The 20193-nt window shown below is 42.1% G+C and overlaps 1 protein-coding gene across 2 annotated transcripts in view; it reads right to left on the bottom strand.

Annotated features, from left to right (window-relative positions):
- Positions 1-20193, bottom strand: part of CACNB4 (calcium voltage-gated channel auxiliary subunit beta 4) — a 297445-nt gene that overhangs the window by 99755 nt on the left and 177497 nt on the right. The window lies entirely within an intron of this gene.

Below are 20193 nucleotides of genomic sequence, written 5' to 3'. Positions count from 1 at the left end.
CTACTACATAGGCACCGGCTATACATATGATATGTTTCTCCCGGAGCACTGTTGAGGTGTGGTAGGGGCATGTATCCTTCACATGGGATGACCGTGGTCATGTCATTTTCCAAGGAGTTCCAGGCAACGACTAAGGAGAGAATGCCCTTTGTACTACGGTGGTGCCTGGTTTTTACTAGGTACATTACGGTACATATCACATTATATTTTGCTTATTACTTTCTTCATCTGCCTCTCCCATTTTTCTCTGGGCTCCGAGGACCTTCACAGGATTTGTAATCCTCTTTGTTTCCCAACCCCCAGTGCCCGGCACACAAAACCCATTCAAAAGTGTTTATTGAATAAATTAGTTAATGAATAAGACAGACTGCCTGCACTCTAAGCTATTTGAGGTATTTCTATTTTCTGGTTCCACAGCAAAGAACTAACAGTAGAAGAACATGGCTTTTAGCTATAGTACACTTTATGTATCTGACATTCACATGACAGAGAACATAATTGCTTATTATTTTGTGGACCTAGGCCACAAGCCCATTTGAACATTTTAAGAAATGTTTTAATACTCTTTGAAAATACGGTCCTCAAATTGAGGCATCATGCTTTTTTCCTATTTTTTTGAAAACTGTGAATAAATAGCACAGCATTTTCCATTTTAACCCTGTGTACATATACAATCCACTGCCCTTAATTACTTTCACAAATTACATTCGCTCCGTGGTGCAACCATCACTCCAAGGTAGTATGCTTTGTAAACACTCTTTGGATAGGTATTAATCCTGTGGAGCTACATTTCAAAGCAGACCAGGAGTAGGATGTTGCTGATGAATTCCTCCATAAGTCACTCGAGGGAAAACATTCATCATTTTGGAATCACCTACATGGGCAATACTTGGCACCTGGAGTTTTATTTTCTCTGTATTTCTCGTGAATTCAAAGGTTCAGAGTTTCAAGCAAGACATGTAGACTTCCAATCTTAAGGATGGGGAAAAAAGAAATAGAGGCAGTGATGATAAGACGACAGGGATAAACAGGAAGGATCCTTGGAAGCTGGCATCTGGACAGCTGCAGGGGAGGAACGGGACAGGGATGAACATCCGGCACGGATGCTAAAGCTAGGACTAACACAATCTTCTAAGAGATTGGATATGGAGAGGGCAAGAAAGAAGAGCCAATTAAACATGACCTCACGGTGCTGACCCAAGCAAATAGACAACTGGTGTTGCCACTAGCTTAGACAGGAAAGACCAAAAAAGCTGGGTTAGGGAACATCAAGAACTCAGATTTGCCTGCAGCTCCAGGACAGGGACATATCTGATCGTAGCACACAGGAGCAAATGAAGGGGGAAGAGGAGAGAGTGGAGCACAACCTGGCCTACCAGGCTTTGAGGACGATGACCCCAATTAGAGCAGCCGGTCCACAGAGAGGACCACATGGCCAGCCCCACTATGAGACATGATGCCCTTCACTGATCCATGGCTCTGCGGGGGTCAGCACTGGAGACACAGTGTGGGAATTGCGACCGACCTGATCCCACCACACGGAGGCAAAGCACTGGGGGAGTGCAGCAGAACAGCAAGGGAATGGAGCAGCAAGGTCCCAGGAATGCTGAAGGTGGACTTTAGGGCCAGGGCGTGGTGCCCCAACAGACTGGACTGGAAAACACTCCTAAAGGCCAGCAAACGATCCCTGAACTAACTACAAGCTTTTCTTTCTTGTGTTTTGTTTTGTTCTTTGTCAGTGGCTTGATGTTGTTGTTTTGTTGTATATACTGTTGCTTGGGTTTGCTCTGTCTTCTTTTTGTGCATGTTATTATCTCTGCAGGTCTGTCTAAATAAGACAGGCTGGATGAACTATCTGGAGGGAAAAGAACGGGACCAACAGTTCCGGGAGGATATGGGATAGGGGGAGGTTGAGTAAGGAAATGGTGTTAACAAACCCAGGGACAAAGGAACAACAAGGGAACCAAATTGGTGGTGAGGTGGGTGTGGCAGGCCTGGTAGGGAATGATCAAGGGTAAGGTAATGAAGAGGTATTGCTGTAACCCAGATGGGGACGGAGCATGATAGTGGGACAGGAGGAAAGTCAAGGGAAATAGATGAAATAGCTAGGAGGCAAAGAGAATTTATAGAGGTCTAGACAAAGACATGTACATATGCAAATATATATATGAGGATGGGTAAATAGATCTATATGCCTATATTTATAGATTTAGTATTAAGGTGGCGGAAGGACCTTGGGCCTCTACTCAAGTACTTCCTCAATGCATGAATACTTTTTGGCATTCTATGATGCTCAACCTCCCAACACAACCGCTGAAGCCAAAGCGGGTTAACAGCAAATGTGGTGAAGAAAGCTGATGGTGCCCGGCTATCAAAAGATATAGCATCTGGGGTCTTAAAGGCTTGAAGATAAACAAGCAGCCATCTAGCTCAGAAGCAACAAAGCCCACATGGAAGAACACACCAGCCTGTGTGATCACGTGGTTCCGAAGGGATCAATTATCAGGCATCAAAGAACAAAAAATCATATAATTGGGTGCACACCTCCATGATAGGATCGCTGAGGACAAACAGGTGCATAAGCAAATGTGGCAAAGAAAGGTGATGGTGCCCGGCTATCAAAAGAGATAGCATCTGGGGTCTTAAAAGCTTGAAGGTAAACAAGCGGCCATCTAGCTCAGAAGCAACAAAGCTCACATGGAAGAAGCACACCAGCCTGTGCGATCACGAGGTGTCGAAGGGATCAGGTATAAGGCATCAAAGAACAACAAAAAAAATCATATCATTGTGAATGAAGGGGGAAGTGCAGAGTGGAGACCCAAAGACCATTTGTCGGCCAATGGAGATCCCCTTGCAGAGGGGTCTAGGGGAGGAGATGAGTCAGTCAGGGTCCGATGTAGCACCGATGAAGAATACAGTTTTCCTCTAGTTCCTAAATGTTTCCTCCCCTGCCCCCCACCCCACTATCATGATCCGAATTCTCCCTTGCAAGTCTGGCTAGACCAGAGGAGGTACACTGGTGCATATAGGAGCTGGAGGCACAGGGAATCCAGGGCGGATGATACCTCTAGGACCAGGGGTGTGAGTGGCGATACCGGGAGGGTAGAGGAAGAGTGGGTTGGAAAGAGGGAACCGATTACAAGGATCTACATGTGACCTCCTCCCTGGGGGACGGACAACAGAAAAGTGGGTGAAGGGAGATATTGGACAGGGCAAGATATGACAAAATAATAATTTATAAATTATCAAGGGTTCATGAGGGACAGGGAGTGGGGAGGGAGGGGGGAAAAAAAGAGGACCTGATGCTAAGGACTTAAGTGGAGAGCAAATGCTTTGAAAATGATGAGGGCAATGAATGTATAGATGTGCTTTACACAATTGATGTATGTATGGATTGTGATAAGAGTTGTATGAGCCCCTAATAAAATGTTTCAAAAACAAAACAAACAAAAAAAAGAACTCAGATTTCCATGTGACAAATGTCTTTGGCTATTTACCCAACACGTGGATAATTGAGTAAGCAGTTGTATAGGTGATGCCCTTGAGGGGATGGGTTGGAGCTAGAGTCAGGATTATGGAAACATTAAAATATAATACAGAGCCTCAGAGTTGGATGAGATGAACAGGAGAATGCATATAAGTGGAGAGATGTCGATGGATTAGACTACAGGTTGCGTTCATATTTAGATCAGGATATGAGGAAACAGCAAAGAGATCTCAGAAGCCAGAAAACTTGTTCTCTAAAATCCATGGGAAGAAACCTGTGTCCTGAAAGAATGATCCATTTTCTCTACTCCTACTGGTAAGTCAAGTGTAATCACTGGTAAGGTAATATGGGTTCCACTGTGACTTTAACAGGCTGTGAGAGCAAAGCCGGACTGGAGTGGGCCCGTGAAAGCCTTGCAAGTCCAATGTGAACCCTTCATTCTCGTGAGTGGACTGGCCTTTCGCAACATCACAGGTTGTTTGGAGGGAATCTTTGCAGTGATATAGCCTCAAAATAGGGAAAACTTAACTTTATGTTTTAAATGCATTATTTAATGTAGCAATAAACAACAAGCTATTATCATAGCACAGTAATTTAAAGCTATTTTGATAACTGTATTCCAATGGAATGGTTTTTTTTAAAATTAATCCTCTATTTTATTTGGAGCATTTTCAAACATTCTTCTGAGAGAGAGTCCTTAGACTTCACCATCTCATTAAAAGTTTATACAAAAAAAAATGTCTATACGGCATGAAAAATGTTAAGAACTCCTACTGAGAACGAAGAAAGAAATGCACGGTGGTAAGAGGCAGAGAATGTATCAATAGAAGATTTTTAATATGGAAAACATAAAAGGACATTTATATTGCAAATGAGAAGAATTCAGTAGAGATGGGGCATTGATGGTGTAGGAATAGAGAGAAATGCTAACCCAGTGCTCCTAAATAGTAAGTGAGTAGAAACGGATTTGACGTGTCAGTAAGAGTGTCAGTCTGAGAGAGGAATAGGAGCCATCCATGCTCAGTTACTTCAGAGCAGACAAAGAAAATGGTGGAGTCATAGGTAGGTGATACGACAGGGTCATCATAGCTTAGAGGAGTTCTCATTTGATTGCTTGTATTTTCACATTAAAATAAGAAATAAGGTTTTCAACTAAGACTCAATACAGGGGAAGAGATGGTACAGGTTTTAGAAGGGCAAAAAGGTATGAAATAATTGCCCAGAATAATAGAAGCATAAGCAGGCTTGTGAACTATAGTAAGACTGAAATATAGAAAGGTGCTGGGAATCACTGGAGACTAATGATGATGAATTTTAAGTGAGTCAGCACAAAGATAATGTAGTGTGTGTTTAACGTCAGTGTCATACGTCACTGGGGTGCAGGTGTGAGTAGCTGGAGCACTGGATTTAACTAAGGTTGTGCATGGTAAGACACTGCCATCGAGTCAATGTTGACGTAGAGTAGAACTGCCCCTATGAGTTTCTGAGACTGTAACTCTTTACAGGAATAAAAATCATCAGCTAGTGGTTTTGAACTGCTGACCTTGCAGTTAGAAGCCCAACTCATGATCACTATGCCACCAGGGCTCTTTCAGACAAAGGCAGAAAATTGCCAAAATTGCCCAATGGGCTAGAAAAGTTCTCCCACAAGAACGATCTTGATCGATTTGATTCCTTTTTCCTTTCTGCCTTTCCTGCTCCCCAGCTTTCTTGGGAGCACAAGCTTGAGACGAAGGAAAGTCACAAGCAAGTGGCAGAAGCTAAAAAGCAATGGGCTGCAAACTCTGGAGGGGCTTCCAGTAAACAGAAAGTTGAAGTGAGCAGAGACGGGTGAGTTGGAGGCAGCAGAAGAAGTGAACTCGGCCGTGCTAATGACAGCGCATCGACCCAGTCAAGTCCTAGCAACTCCTGCTGCTCGAGACGTCACACAGAAGCTGGTCCCCGGAGCTGTTTCAGATTGAGACATCAGAATAAAAGCAAACCTGTGTAATTTTGTGCTGAATTAAAACAACACTTCTTATTCTCGAATGACTTTCAATTTACACATGGGGACTTGCTATCCCTTTTGCAGCCCTGGCTCTGTAGATCTTTGAACAGTAGGCTAAATAGCAGAATGGCTAGATGGTAACAGAACCCAAGGCAGGCCAGTGAAGCTAAGAAGCATGCTTGGTAGGAAGCCCATAGCCTGTGCAGGCAAGGGATTACGTCTTATTTATCAAGGGATTAAGTCTTATCTATCTTTCACTTATTTCTGGGTTACCAAAGTGGTCAGTAAGGTAGCGGAGAAGTCAAGAATCTGTGATCTATATTTTTAATTTGTCAGATAATTTGAAATGAACAACAACCAAAAGGTAATAAAGTCATACTAAACTGCTTAAATTCAGCAGGTGGATTCTCTTTAACCTTTTCTTCTTTTAAGCAAGGTGGTGCTAATCTCAAAGAAATTCAAGGCCCACTCCCGGAAGTCAATTTTGACTCCTCGCAATCCTGCATAGGGTGTCTGAGAGTGACTCTCTTAACTAGAGCAGATGGTCTCATCTTTCCCTGAGGAGCAGCTGGTGGGTTTGAACTGCCGAGCATGCAGTTAGCAGCCCAACGCCTAACCCACGGTACTACCAGAGTTACTGCAGTAGTAAGAAAAGGAAAAGTTAAATACCACCTTCTCTGAAAGGGATCACTTTAGAACAGTAGTTCTTAACCTGCCTAATGCCGCGACTCTTTTACTATAGTTTCTCATGTGTGGTGACCCCAAGCATAAAATTATTTTTGCTGCTATTTCATCACTGTAATTTTGCTACTGTTATGAATCGGGCGACCCCTGAGAAAGGGTCGTTCGACCCTCCCCAAAAGGGTTGCGACCCACAGATTGAGAATCGCTGCTTTAGAAAGGCCTTGGATGGAGTGGTAGAAAAATGTGTAAGAAAATTCAAAATCATTAAAAAAGAGAGAGAGAGACCAACCTTACTGTTCAACAGAGATGGCTGGAACCCCTGCAGACAGGCCCATCGGCATCCTCGGGTCTGGATATGAACTCAAGCCCTAGCTTGATTCCCAGAGAAACAAGTCTACAGAGGGAAGAGCACTAGCGACGTACGCACACCTTAGAATAAGCGACCACTTGAGACAAAAAGGGCAGCGTTCACCAAAGGACAAAGCGCAGCAGGGCTGGGAAAGAAGGAGCGGAAACAGGGAACACAGAAAGGAAGTGAGGAATGTGATGATACATTGTGGGGATCGAAATCAATGAGATAACTTTCACCCAATTCACAATCCAAAGAAAAATTTAAGAAAAACACTAAAATATTAACAAAGGTTAGTCACTGCAAAAAGAAATTGTTACATAAAAGTGGCTATTGTGGAATCTAAATAAAATACACCAGTATTGGAATGAAGCATATAAAACTGATGTAAAAATTTTAATATGGGGATTTTAAAGCATGACCCATATCCTACAAACCATGAAAAGAATAAATAAATAAATCACCACAAGATGTTAATATACATGGTTACTGAAAGGTAATTGTATAAGAATGCTTATTACAAGATTGGTTATACTATCAAGACCTATCAGTACCACTACTGGTACTGGTAAAAGGTATTTTGGCATAACCCAGCAGAAGACAGCTCGGCAGAAACTGGCAAGAACAGTATAACACTAGATATACTGATATTGAAATATATTGAGGATATATTATTTACTGAAAAAGGAGAGTTGTGGAATATTATATATCCAAGTATTTAATATATATATCTGTACATATCTTTCTTTTAAATCGTTTTATCAGGGGCTCATACAACTCTTATCACAATCCATACATAGATCAAGTGTGTAAAGGACATTTATACATTCATTGCCCTCATCATTCTCAAAACATTTGCTCTCCACTTAAGCCCCTGGCATCAGATCCTCATTTTTCCCCTCCCTCCCCAATCCCCACTCCCTCATAAACCCTTGATAATTTATAAATTATTATTTTGTCATAGCTTGCCCTGTCTGACGTCTCCCTTCACCCACTTTTCTGTTGTCCATCGCCCAGGGAGGAAGTCACATGTAGATCCTTGTAATCGTTTCCCCCTTTCCAACCACCCTCCCTCTACATTCCCAGTATCACCACTCACACCACTGGTCCTGAGGGGGTCATCCGCCCTGGATCCCCTATGTTTCCAGTTCCTATCTGTACCAGTGTACATCCTCTGGTCTAGCCAGGCTTGCAAGGGAGAATTGGGATCATGATAGGGGGGTGGAGGTAGGGGCGGGAGCTGGGAGGGAAGCATTTAGGAACTAGAGGAAAGTTACATTTTTCATCGTTGCTACATAGCACCCTTACTGGCTCATCTCCTCCCTGAGACCCCTCTGCCAGGGGATCTCCATTGGCCTACAACAATCTGGAGGAGAAAACAACGGGACTGACAGTTCCGGGGGAGGTACATGGGAGAAGGGGAGGGGAGGGGAAGGAAGTGGTGTTAACAAAACCAGGGACAAGGGAACAAGAAGTGATCCAAATTGGTGGTGAGAAGGGTGTGGGAGGCCTGGTAGGGCATGATCAAGGGTAATGTAACCAAGAGGAATTGCTGAAACTCTGGTGGGGACTGAGCATGATAGTGGGACAGGAGGAAGCCGGGCTATCAAAAGATATAGTGTCTGGGGTCTAAAAGGCTTGAAGGTAAACAAGCACCATCTAGCACAGAAGCAACAAAACCCACATGGAAGAAGCACACCAGCGATAACAAGGTGTCAAGAGATCAAGTATCAGGCATCATCAGAACAAAAAGTTTTACCATAGAAAATGAGGGGGGCGGAGTATGGAGTAGATACCCAAAACCCATTTGTATATATCTTTACATATAGTTTAAATATATACAAAATTATAATTCATTACATAATCTTTAGAGCAGAATACTCTCATACATAATGTTCAGCAACTCACTTTTTTTCCACTTCATAATCCATTTAAAGAAGGATACAGGAAAAAGGAGAGAGAGAGAACCAAATGCAAATAGGTTTAAACTATGTATAGGGATTAGCGGGAGCCCTGGGCATAGCAATTAGGTGTTGGGCTGTGATCCACGAGATCAGCAGTTTGGAACCACCAGTCATTCACAGGAGAAAGACAGGGTTTGTCCTCCCATTAACAGCTATAGTCTCAGACGCTCAGAGGGGCAGTTCTACCCGGTCCTACAAAGACACTATGTGTTGGCATGGCATCGACTTGATGTCAGTGAGGGTGTTAGTCTGGGTACTTTAGAGAAACAAATCCACAGAAACCCATGCATAAGACAGAGTTTTATGTAAAGGGTATGTGCACATCAAGAAAACTTCCCACCCCAGTGCTGCCTAAGACCACAAGTCCAACATGAACCCATATGTCCGACACCAGTTCACAAAGTCCTCCTCCATTTCACAAAACACATACTATGACACTGATTGCAGGAGGAAAGCTGAATCGGTGAACAAACATGTAAGCATATCAGTGCTGGCAGGGGTCTCCACATGGCTGCTCCAGCACCCAGGGCTGCATTGGGGTAGGTCCATGCGGCTTCACCTTGGTGATATCTTGCAGGAAGTGAGCCTTGCCAGCTGAAGCAGGGAACTGGCTAAGGTAGATACACCCTGGTCCAACCATCACAAAGCAAGAGACCCAAGAACTAGAAAGGCGAGGCTCACTGAGCCATTTATCCCTCCACCCTTCAATTAACCCCACATGTGTTTATCAGACAGTTTGGCACAATAAACTTGAACTAACACAGTGAGGGTGATAGATACAGGGATTACAATGATGGGATCTCAGATATTTAATTGTCAATTATACCCTCCTATACTATTTAATTATACCCCTTGGCACTCTATGAAGTTTGTTTTTATCATGATTTAAGAAAAATAAAATAAGCATGCCTCTACCATCTCCAAGAAAGCCATGCTTCCTTCTCCCTCATTTAAGCATGATTTGCTTCTGGGGGAATATCAAAATGGCAAAAGGAGTCAATGTGGCTGCCCTGTCTGATCTGGAGGCAGTGGGAGTTCAGGAGAGACTTTCCACACAGAGATGCACATTCAGTTAGACACACAGATCTCTGGAAAGGTGATGTGAGCAAAGTGTGGTAGCATTATTTTATTTTCCAAACAATCATGTACCAGAGACTGTGCTAAGTGCTTAGCAGGCATTATCTTATTTAATATGAGATGGATATTATTATTCTCACATTACAAAGGTTCAAAGATGAAAGCTTCTTAGTTGAGGTCCCAAACTAAAGATTAATAGATGTGACACTCAATTAAAACCTATATTTACTCTTCTTGTAATACCACATTACCTGTGAGAATTCAACAGTATTTGAATTGACTGTTAGCTGAAATATCCTACGGTCACAGATGCACACCCTCTATAAATATGCCAACACACACGCGTGCTTGCGTTTGATGCTTTGAAAGTGAAAGTACCAACCACGTTTTCTTTTGTGCAATTAATAGAAGTCTTTGTACTTCCCCAAAACTCACTTGGGACATTAAAGGTTGGTGAAAAATAAACATTTGTTAATTGGATGAATAAGTAAGGCAAAACTCTTCGAACCATAACAGTCCGAACCAAGGCTTTCCTGTGCGGGTGGAAAACAGGATCTTAAAAAGAAGAGGCTAAGTGACAGGTTTTAGAATCAGAGAGCTTGACTGAAATCCTTGGCTCTAATACCAACCTGCTATCGCCATGGGTAAGTGACTAATCCGCTAATCTCTTCATGTACAATAAATAAGATGGGACATGGAAAGCACTTAGCATGGCCTGAGTTAGTGGAAATATTATGTGACATGATGCAAAATCGCTATACTAAGTTATGCTCTGACTTTTGGCTTGTACATACTTTCTGATTTTAATATAAAAAAAACAAGACCAAGCTCCCTGACAAGAATAAAGCAGGCTGTTCTAGTAATAACTAGCTTTTGGACACAGTCATTACATCCGTGTAGTACATCTCTACAGAGGAATCCATGTGTGGATGTAAATCTACAATACGGGGACGCAGATGCGGAACTCGAGAAAATTCAAATTATTTTGTATTCATAACATTTTATTACAGTTTAGCAATATATATGGTGTGAACATGGACATGAAAATTGGAAAAGTGGCGTTTATTAGCCTGGAGGTTTTCTTTATGGTAGGATGTGTGTACTCGTTTGTTCAACAGAAATGACATTTCCACTAGGCTTCCCCTCAAAGGAAAGGCTGAGGAAAGGAAAATCTAGATCAGATTTCGGAAGACGATGATGATGATGACAATGATCCTTTTGCTATAGTTTTTCATATAAGGAAATCAACCCTTTTTTTAATTCTCAACTAATATAAATCTGGTTTCCAGGTGCAGGTATATGGAGAAATTTTGAGCCAGTTTATAGAAACAAAACAAAACTGGGAAGTTGGAGGGAAGGTGAGGGAGAAAGGGGGAACAGATTACAAGGATCTACATATAACCTCCTCCCTGGGGGACGGACAGCATAGAAGTGGATGAAGGGCAACATCGGATGGTGTAACATATGACAAAGTAATAATAATTTATTAATTATCAAGCGGTCATGGAGGAGAGGGGAGCCGGGAGGGAGGGGAAAAAATGAGGAGCTGATACCAAGGGCTCAAATGAAAAGCTAATGTTTTGAGAATGATGATGGCAATAAATGTACAAATGTGCCTGACACAATGGATGTATACATGGATTGTGATGAATTATAAGAGCCCCCAATAAAATGATTTTAAAAAGAAACTATTACTGACCATTTTAATTCACAAGTAGCTTTTATTGGTTTAGTGATTTTTAAAAACTTTATGTGTATGTAAACCATTTATACCAAACAACAATAACCACAAAAAGTCACTGCCATCCAGTTGTTGGTTCCAAGAACACAAGTCAAAAATCTTGCTAGCAGGGTTCCAGTTCATCCCACATGGCTTATTCCAAATTACACATGTCTCTGGGATCACTGGATGCTCCAGACAAGTTCTCTCCGGAATATACCGGCCTTCGTCTTCTGCCATGGGGAAACTATGATTCTGAGGTCATGGCGAATATCAGATTTTTAACCAAACACAAGTGGACATCTCACTTTGTGGGAATGCTTCCCCTCAAAAGACAACATGTCACAGAAACAGGAAGCAGAAGTGGTGACATCAATCCATACAGTGTGATGTAGGGGCCTTTGAGAATCTCTAGAATCTGAGGAGGTTTAGCTAGAAGCTGTACAAGGGACATCAGGACACAGATGCTGAATAAAAATGGAAGGGCAGGGAAGGGTTAAATGGCGAAGGAAGGAAACTCCTGCTAAAATTGTCCCCCCAGCAGGACTCTAGATTAGGAGCATGATTCATGACACCTGATGGCTTATCAACTGGGGCACATCTGAGTGTTGGGGGTGTCTCTGCGAATAGCCAGGGAGCAGAGCAAAGGACTTGAACTAAAGTCTCCGGTTCGGGTTCAGCATTTACTAACTGTTGGTTTGTGCGCAAGCTAGTTACTCTAGCCAAGCATCGTTTCCTTCATCTATAAACTGGGGATCAGGACTATTACCACCTGACTCACGGAGCCCTTCTGGTGGAAATCTTTTGACAACGATAAAGGATTAAAGGATATAAATGCGGGCTGTGTGCTATTACCCGTCTAAAACAGGGATTAAATGCCTCCGCTGAATGATCGTGTCTGCAATAGCAGGATAACCACATCAAGGGGCCTGGAGGAAAGATGCATGCGTGGGGTTTCTGATTACTGTCACTCTAGCTGCAGTTCTTCGTTTGGGCCATCAAACTGGACTATCCCGGCCACTGAAGTACAGTCTCTCTTGTCCAAATCATTCCTGCTCTGTCTTGGTCCATTTTATACATTTCCTTTGGGTACTAAGTGGAAATTCTTCCAGAGAGTGCTTTGTGTCTTAAATAATAACATAGGAAATTGAATACTTTCAGAGTAAAGCTTCCTTCAGTCCACAACTTAGAGTTTCCACAAATAAAACACTGGCTATGTTTATAAATCCATTTCAAAGGATCTGGGTAGTTAGTCATTAGTCACAGCATACTTATGGAGGAAAAGGATAGATTATTACATCAGGTCACTGTTAGCAAAAGCCTATTGGAGCATCTTGTATATATCTCATTTTGTTCTGTGCATTGGGAGGTAGGGGGAATCTTAAATTGTAAAATTAGGACCTCCTCTCAAGAAACAAATTAGTCTGGTCGACCAAGAACACATTCAACAAATCTTTGCTGGGTGACTGTTTCATTCTGTGCATACGCATAAGATTAAAAAAACATTAAAAAAATTCAAAATACCTTAAAGTTCTGTGTCAAAATGTATTATACACCAAAAACGAATGCCAGGGATTGATGAAGAGGAGATGAATGTTGGCGTCCAAGTGTTCTGGCTGTGAAATAGAGTACTAAGGATTCAGGAAAAGGTCAAGAAAGAGGATTTTTAGGCATAAAGAATTTTAAAAGGTCCAGAGTGGAACTGACTATGGCTGGACAGCAGGAAATCTACCTTGATTCCAAAACTCTCCTTTTCTAATGCGGATACAAGAAACGTGAACTGGAATGTATCAAGACATGAAGCAATGGAGAAATATGGGCAGTGTAGATTCCCAAGTACCTGAATAGCGTGAGTCTATCAGTATATGGTTTCCGCAGTTTATCAAACCTGTCAGGAGGATGTTCACAATAGTGGAACAATTGGGAAAACAATTGTGACTGCACATCACAAAGAATATAATCAATGGCACTTATATACACGTAGAAGTTGTTGAATTGGATGATACTTTATTGTGTACATTTTGGCACGGTTAAAAACACAATTACATGAATACCAATGAGTGCAAGGAAGAAGAAAATGTTTTGGAATTGATTGTGGTGATGATTGTACAGCACTTCTTCATAGGACTGGATTACTGAATTGTATGACATGCGAAGAAGAGGCAGAACTGAGGCTAGTGAGTCATTCATTACTATAGAGACTCAGATGATACCTGCATTCTAGAAAGGCCTTGCCATCAATTAACGTGTGTGAAATTAGAAATGAGCCTCCATACATTGGCTGTCACTGGAGGTGTTAAAATTGCTCCTGAATAATGGCTTGTGTGGGACCTCGACTGTAAGATACATGATTAGACTTCCTAAGGGCCTTTTCGGTGCTGAGAGTCTATGATTCAAGTAAGTGGAGAATGTGGTAGAAGTCGAAAATTAGTCACAGTTCCTCAGGCTTAATCCAGGGGATGAAAGGGAGTTGTATACAGTATTAAATAGGATAAAAGCGGTGTTTGAAGAGAGTCTAGCAGAAGCATATAAAATGCAAAGAAAGGGAAGCGACAAACCAGGGAAGTCAGAAATAGGGTGAGGCCACAATCCAGAGAGGAGGCACGTGGGGTTCTAGACTGGGTCAAAATTAACAGGAGGAGGGAGGTTACATCAGACATAATATAAGACAAACGGTTAGAATTTAATCACTAACTGCTTACAGATGTGTTTAGGGCACTGGATCTCAAGTGGTAACAAGGTCATGCTTGTTACCACCCTCAGTTACCTTCTATCAATGCCAAGTTGATTCTGGATGATATGACCCTGATGGAAAGAGCAGAACTGCTTCCTAGGGTTTCCAAGGCTATGGGTCTTTACAGAAGCAGGCATCTGACCCCCATGGAACAACCAGGGTTCAAATGGCCACCATCTGGTAGCAGCTGAGTGCTATCAGGGCTCCTTGACAACAAGAGACGGAGGTAGAGCTGTCTGGCAGGCGGCTGGAGATACGGTAGCAGACACTGGGATAGAGAGTTGAGATTGACTAGACTAAATACAGACTTACTACGGAAAAGATGATGAGTGAAGTTGTGTAACAAAGAAGCCCTTCAATGAAACAAATAAAAGAGAACTAGATCAAGATCTAAAATCAATCTTAGGAAAGAGCAAGCGTTGGGGGTTGTGAGGGGACAGACGACAAAGTTGTCAGTGACCAAATCAAATCTGGAAGTAGGAAGTTCAGCCGTTCAGATCATGGGCCTACTGTAGATCTCCCTTGTCCTCTGGAAGGAGCTCTGGTGGCCATGTGGGGCACATGGTAGGCTGCTAACCACAAGGTGGGCGATTCAAAGCCATGAACAATGCTACACGAGAAATATGAGGCTGTCTGCTCTTATAAAGATTCACAGTCTCAGAATCGTATATAAAGTGGCTACACCAGTCAGAATCGACTCAGTGGCAGTGGGTTTTGAGTTTTCTGTCTGCTCCATGGTCAGTAAAGAAGCCCTTGCAGGGGGGCTGGGTAGCATTGCACTGTTTACCGAAAGGTCAGTGGTTCAAACCCACCAGTCATGCCACAGGAGGGAGTTGGGGATATCTGCACCCCAAAACCCTACATAGGGTCACTATGTCTAAGGGCCACCACTCAGCTGTCAATTTGTTAGGCTGTGGGGGTTGCATATTGCTTTGATACCGGAAGCCGTATCACCATTCTTCCAAATACCAGCAGGGTCATTCAAGGTGAAACAGATTTCAGCAGAGCTTCTAGGGCAGTGGTTCTCAACCTTCCTAATGCCGAGACCCTGTCCTACAGTTCTTCATGCTGTGGTGACCCCCAATCATAACATTATTTCGTTGCTGCTTCATAAATGTCATTTTGCTACTATTATGAATCATAATGTAAATATCTGATAGGCAAGATGTAGTTCATTGTTACAAATGGAACATAATTAGAGCATGGTGATTAATCACAAAACAATATGTAATTATATATTGTGAAATATTTATTTCTAATTACAAAAAAATGAAATTTTGTCTTGAAGCATGGTGTAGCATGGGTAACAGTCTTACTATAACAACAGTAAACCACCTTGCTACATTTTGCAACAGTATGCTAAAAAGCCAATGTCAGTGCCAAGGTTGAGGTAGCTTCTTTCCAACTAGATCAGCACAGCTGCATGTCGGCACACCACCTGGAGACAGAGGAGCAGTGTCTCAATTCCTAAGACCATAGGCAATATGTATTTTCCGATGGTCTTAGACGACCCTGATGAAAGGGTCATTCGACCCCCCCGCCCAAAGGGGTTGCAACCCATAGGTTGAGAACCACTGTTCTAGAATAAAACCAGACTATGAAGAAGGAATTGGCTGTCTACTTCTAAAGTATTAGCTACTGAAAACCTGGCGAATAGCAGCGGAAGTGAAAGACTGTCAGACACAGTGCTGAAGCTCAGGCCTCAGGTTGGAAGGCAATCAAAATCTGACTGGAATGAGCTGACTTCTCAAAGTAGTCAGCCATCGTGGCTTCTTGGATAGAGTAAAACTTTTGGGACCTTCATTTGCTGATGGAGCACAATGCAAAATGAGAAGAAATGGCTAACTAAGCAGAGTCAATTGCTCATGTGTAAGTTCAGAGGAAAGCTGATGAAATTAAGATAAATCCAAATACAACCTGAGTACATCCTATCTGAACCTCAAGAATAGATGTGACACATTAACCACTCATGGCAGAAGGCATGCGAAGCTGTGGGACGACATTAAGAACGTTATGTATGAAGAAAGCAGTTACAGGAAATAGAGAAAAGATCAACATAGGTGGCAGAAGGGACTCTGAAACTTGCTCTTGAGCATACAGCTGCTAAAGCAGATGGAAGAAAGATGAAAGGAAGGAGTTGGAAAGTGGAAAGGGCTGTTCGAGAAGACAAAGTGAAATACTGTAATGAAATGTGCAAAGACCTGGAGTCACAAAGTCAAAAGGGAAGAGCATGCTCAGCACAACTGAAGCTGAAAGAACTGAAGAAAAATATTCAAGCCTTGGGTTGTGTTATAGAAGGATTCTATGGACAAAATATGGCCAGATGTGGGAAGCATCAAAAGATGATAGAATACATTGTCACTGTGTCAAAGAGAACTAGCCAACATTCCACGTCTCAAGAAATAGCATATGATCAAGAGCCAAAGGTAGAAGGAAGAAGTCCAAACTGTGCTGAAAGCATCCGTCATTAACAAGAGTCCGCTATTACACAGCATGCCAACTGAAAGGCTTCACCAAACTGACACAACATGGGAAGCCCTCACTCACCTATGCCCCAAACTTTGGAAGACAACTACCTTGCTACCTGGTTAGAAGAGACCTATATTTGTGCTCTTACACACACACGCGCACGCACACGTGACTCTTAGTCCAACTTTGTTTGTTATTGTTTTCTGTTGGGTCTCCAGCGGTGAAGCACAGGAGGAGTGGCTGCATAGTGAGAATAACTGATACAAGAGGATGCAGGGAATGCAGGGGTGAGGGGCGTGTAGTAGGAGGGAAAGGGAAATAATGAAGGTAGGAGCAGAGAGGGAGCATCAGAATGGGTTGTGATTGCATAAGTCGTCTTAAAAGCAATAGAACCATGGGGGTGGGGGTGGGGGAATGCTCTAAAATGGATTGGACAATTCCCCTTGGCATGACTGAGCAATTGAATTATTTTTTAAAACTGGAAAAAAGTGAAATCATAGAAATTATTGAACAATATCATTAATATTATATGCAAGTAAAATCTGGCTGATGATTCAAAAACAGTTGAAACAGAAGATTGACACAAAGTGGCAGGATATTCAAGTTGGATGCAGAAGAGGACATGGCACAAGGGATATTACTACTAATGTCATATGGATTTTAGCAGAAACTACCAGAAATATGGTTATGGGCGTTTCATTGACTATGCAAAGGCATTCAACTCTGTCAGTCTAATAAACTGTGGAATAGGAATCCCACAATACTTCACTTTACTCATGCAAAATCTGCAAATGGCTAGAAGCATCTTTCAAACACAAAAGTATTCTGTACGATTTTAAATCAGGAAAGATGTGTATCAAGGTTGCATCCTTTCACCACATTTACTCAGTTTGCATGCTGAGCAAATAATCTGACAGCTGGACTATATAAAAATTACACAGCATCAGGAGAAAGGCTTATTAACAATCTGTGAGGTGCAGTGTAGCAACAATGGAACATAAAACTTTCCTCTAATTCTTAAATGCTTTATTCCCACCCACTATCATGTTCCCAATTCTACCTTACAAATCCGGCTAGACCAGAGGATGTACACTGGTACAGTTAGGAACCAGAAACACAGGGAATCCAGGACAGATGATTCCTTCAAGACCAGTGGTGAGAGTGGTGATACCGGAGGGTAGAGGGAAGGTGGGGTAGAAAGGGGGAACCAATTATTAGGATCTACATATAACCTCCTCCCTGGAGGACGGACAACCGAAAAGTGGTTGAAGATAGGGAGACATCGGACAGTGTAAGACATGACAAAATAATAATAATTTATCAATTATCAAGGGAGAGAAGAGAAAAAATGAGGAGCTGATACCAAGGGCTTAAATGGAGAGCAGATGTTTTGAGAATGATGAGAGCAACAAATGTACAAATGTGTCTGACACAATGGATGTATGTGTGGATTGTGATAAGAGTTGTATGAGCCCCCAATAAAATGATTTAAATCACAAACAAACAAAAAATCAACCTGTGATATACAGAAGACACAGCTTACTTGCTGAAAGCAAGGAGGACTTGAAGCACGTGCCGATGAAGATCAAGGTTACAACATTCAGTATGGATTGCAACTTACTGTACAGAAAGCCAAGCTCCTGACACCTGGATCATGATAAATGGAAAAAGATTGAAGTTGTCAAGGATTTAATTTTACTTGGATCCACAATCAGTGCTCATGGAAATAGTAGTCAAGAAATGAAATGACATATTGCATTGGGCAAATCTGCTGCATAAAACCTCTTTAAAGTATTGAAGAGCCAAGATGTCACTTTGATGACTAAGGTGCACCCAAGCCATACTATTTCCAATCACCTCATATTCATGTGCAAGTGGGACAATGGGTAGGGAAGATCACAGAAAACTTGATGCATCTTGGTGAAGAATATTGAAAGTAACATGGAATGCCAGAAGAACAAACAAATCTGTCTGGAAAAGTACAGCTAGGCCCCCTTACAGAAGGGTCCCATGATGAGACGAGCCAGTCAGCGTGCAGTGTAGCAACAAATAAAACATACAACTTTCCTCTAATTCTTAAATACTTCCTCCCCCTCACTATCATGATCCCAAGTCTACCTTACAAATCTGGCTAGACCAGAGGATGTACACTGGTACAGATAGGAACTGGAAACACAGGGAATCCATGGCGGATGATCCCTTCAGGACCAGTGGTGAGAGTGGTGATACTGGGAGGGTGGAGGAAGGGTGGGTTGGAAAGGGGAACCAATTAAAAGGATCTACATATAACCTCCTCCAAGGGGGATGGACAACAGAAAAGTGGGTGAAGGGAGACATCGGACATTGCAAGACATGACAAAATAATAATTTATAAATTATCAATGGTTCATGAGGGAGTGGGGAGTGGGGAGGCAGGGAAAAAATGAGGAGATGATACTAAGGGCTTAAATGGAGAGCAAATATTTTGAGAGTGATGAGGGCAACAAATGTACAAATGTGCTTGACACAATTGATGTATGTATGGATTGTAATGAGTTGTATGTGCCCCTAATGAAATGATTTTTTTTTAAGTACAGCTAGAACGCTCATTAGAAATGAGAATGCTGAGACGCTGTCTCACGTACTTTGGGCATGTTAAAAGGACATCATGCTCAACAGAGTGGAAGGTCATTGAAGAAGAGGAAGATCCTTGGTGACATGGATTGATACAGGGGCTACAACAAAGGGCTCAAGTATAACAGTTGTGAGGATAGGACGGCACAGGATAGAACGGTGTGAGGTTCTGTTTTATGTAAGATTGCCAATGAATCGGAATTGGCTCCATTGCACCTAACAGCAATATGTGTTAGGATTGCCCTGATAGCCATGGGTTTGGTTTTGGTTTTTCATGGTCAATAACCTGAGCATTTTTAATGCAAGGGGGTACACCCCCCAAAAAATAAATAAACAAACCAGAATTGCTCTGGGTGGAGTGGAGCTCCCATTAGGTGAGCATCGAGTAACTCTCTGAGTTAGTGCACCCAGTGGTGTCACCTGGGAAGGTTCTCTCTGCACACAGTGAATTTTTTCGTAAATGCAGTTTTGCTCAAACTTCGTTTTTTGTGATGGTCAATTTAAGAGAACAGAGTGCAGCTGTGAAATTTTGTTTTCTGCTCAGGAAAAATGCTACAAAATTTTCCAATGTTGAACACAGCTTACAAGGACAGTACTATGGGAAAAACTCAGTGTACAAGAGATTTTTCTCATTTCAAAAAAGGTGAAATGTTGATTGATGCCAAACTTTGTTCTGGACGTCTGTCAACTTCCTGAATGGACGAAATTGTCGACTCAGAGTGAATTTGGCATTCTTTCCACCAGGTCAGACTGTTAATCAAATTTTCTATTTAAAGGTTCTGAAAAGATTGAATCAAAGAGTACAATAGAAAACGCTTTTTTTTTTTTCGCAGACGGGGTACCAGTTTTTCTACACCAATGCATCTGCTCACGCAGCCAGTTTTGGCAAATAAACAGCATGCCTTTCTTGCCCCATGTACCTGTCTCACCTGACCCTCACTCTGTACTACCGCTTTTTGTTTCCGTGAATGAAGAGCGATATGAAAAGGCAGCAATTTGATGATATAGAAGAAGTGAAGAAAAAAAACCAGGGAGGTGCTGGCAGCCATCCAAACAGATGAATTTGAAAAATGTTTACAAGAATGGAATTGTAGATTTGACAAATTTTT

Source organism: Tenrec ecaudatus, chromosome 13 (assembly GCF_050624435.1).
Source record: "Tenrec ecaudatus isolate mTenEca1 chromosome 13, mTenEca1.hap1, whole genome shotgun sequence".
In the NCBI taxonomy this organism is placed as follows: Eukaryota; Metazoa; Chordata; class Mammalia; order Afrosoricida; family Tenrecidae; genus Tenrec; species Tenrec ecaudatus.
The sequence above is the reverse complement of the archived record's forward strand: the minus strand, read 5'-3'. Positions and strand labels throughout refer to the sequence as shown.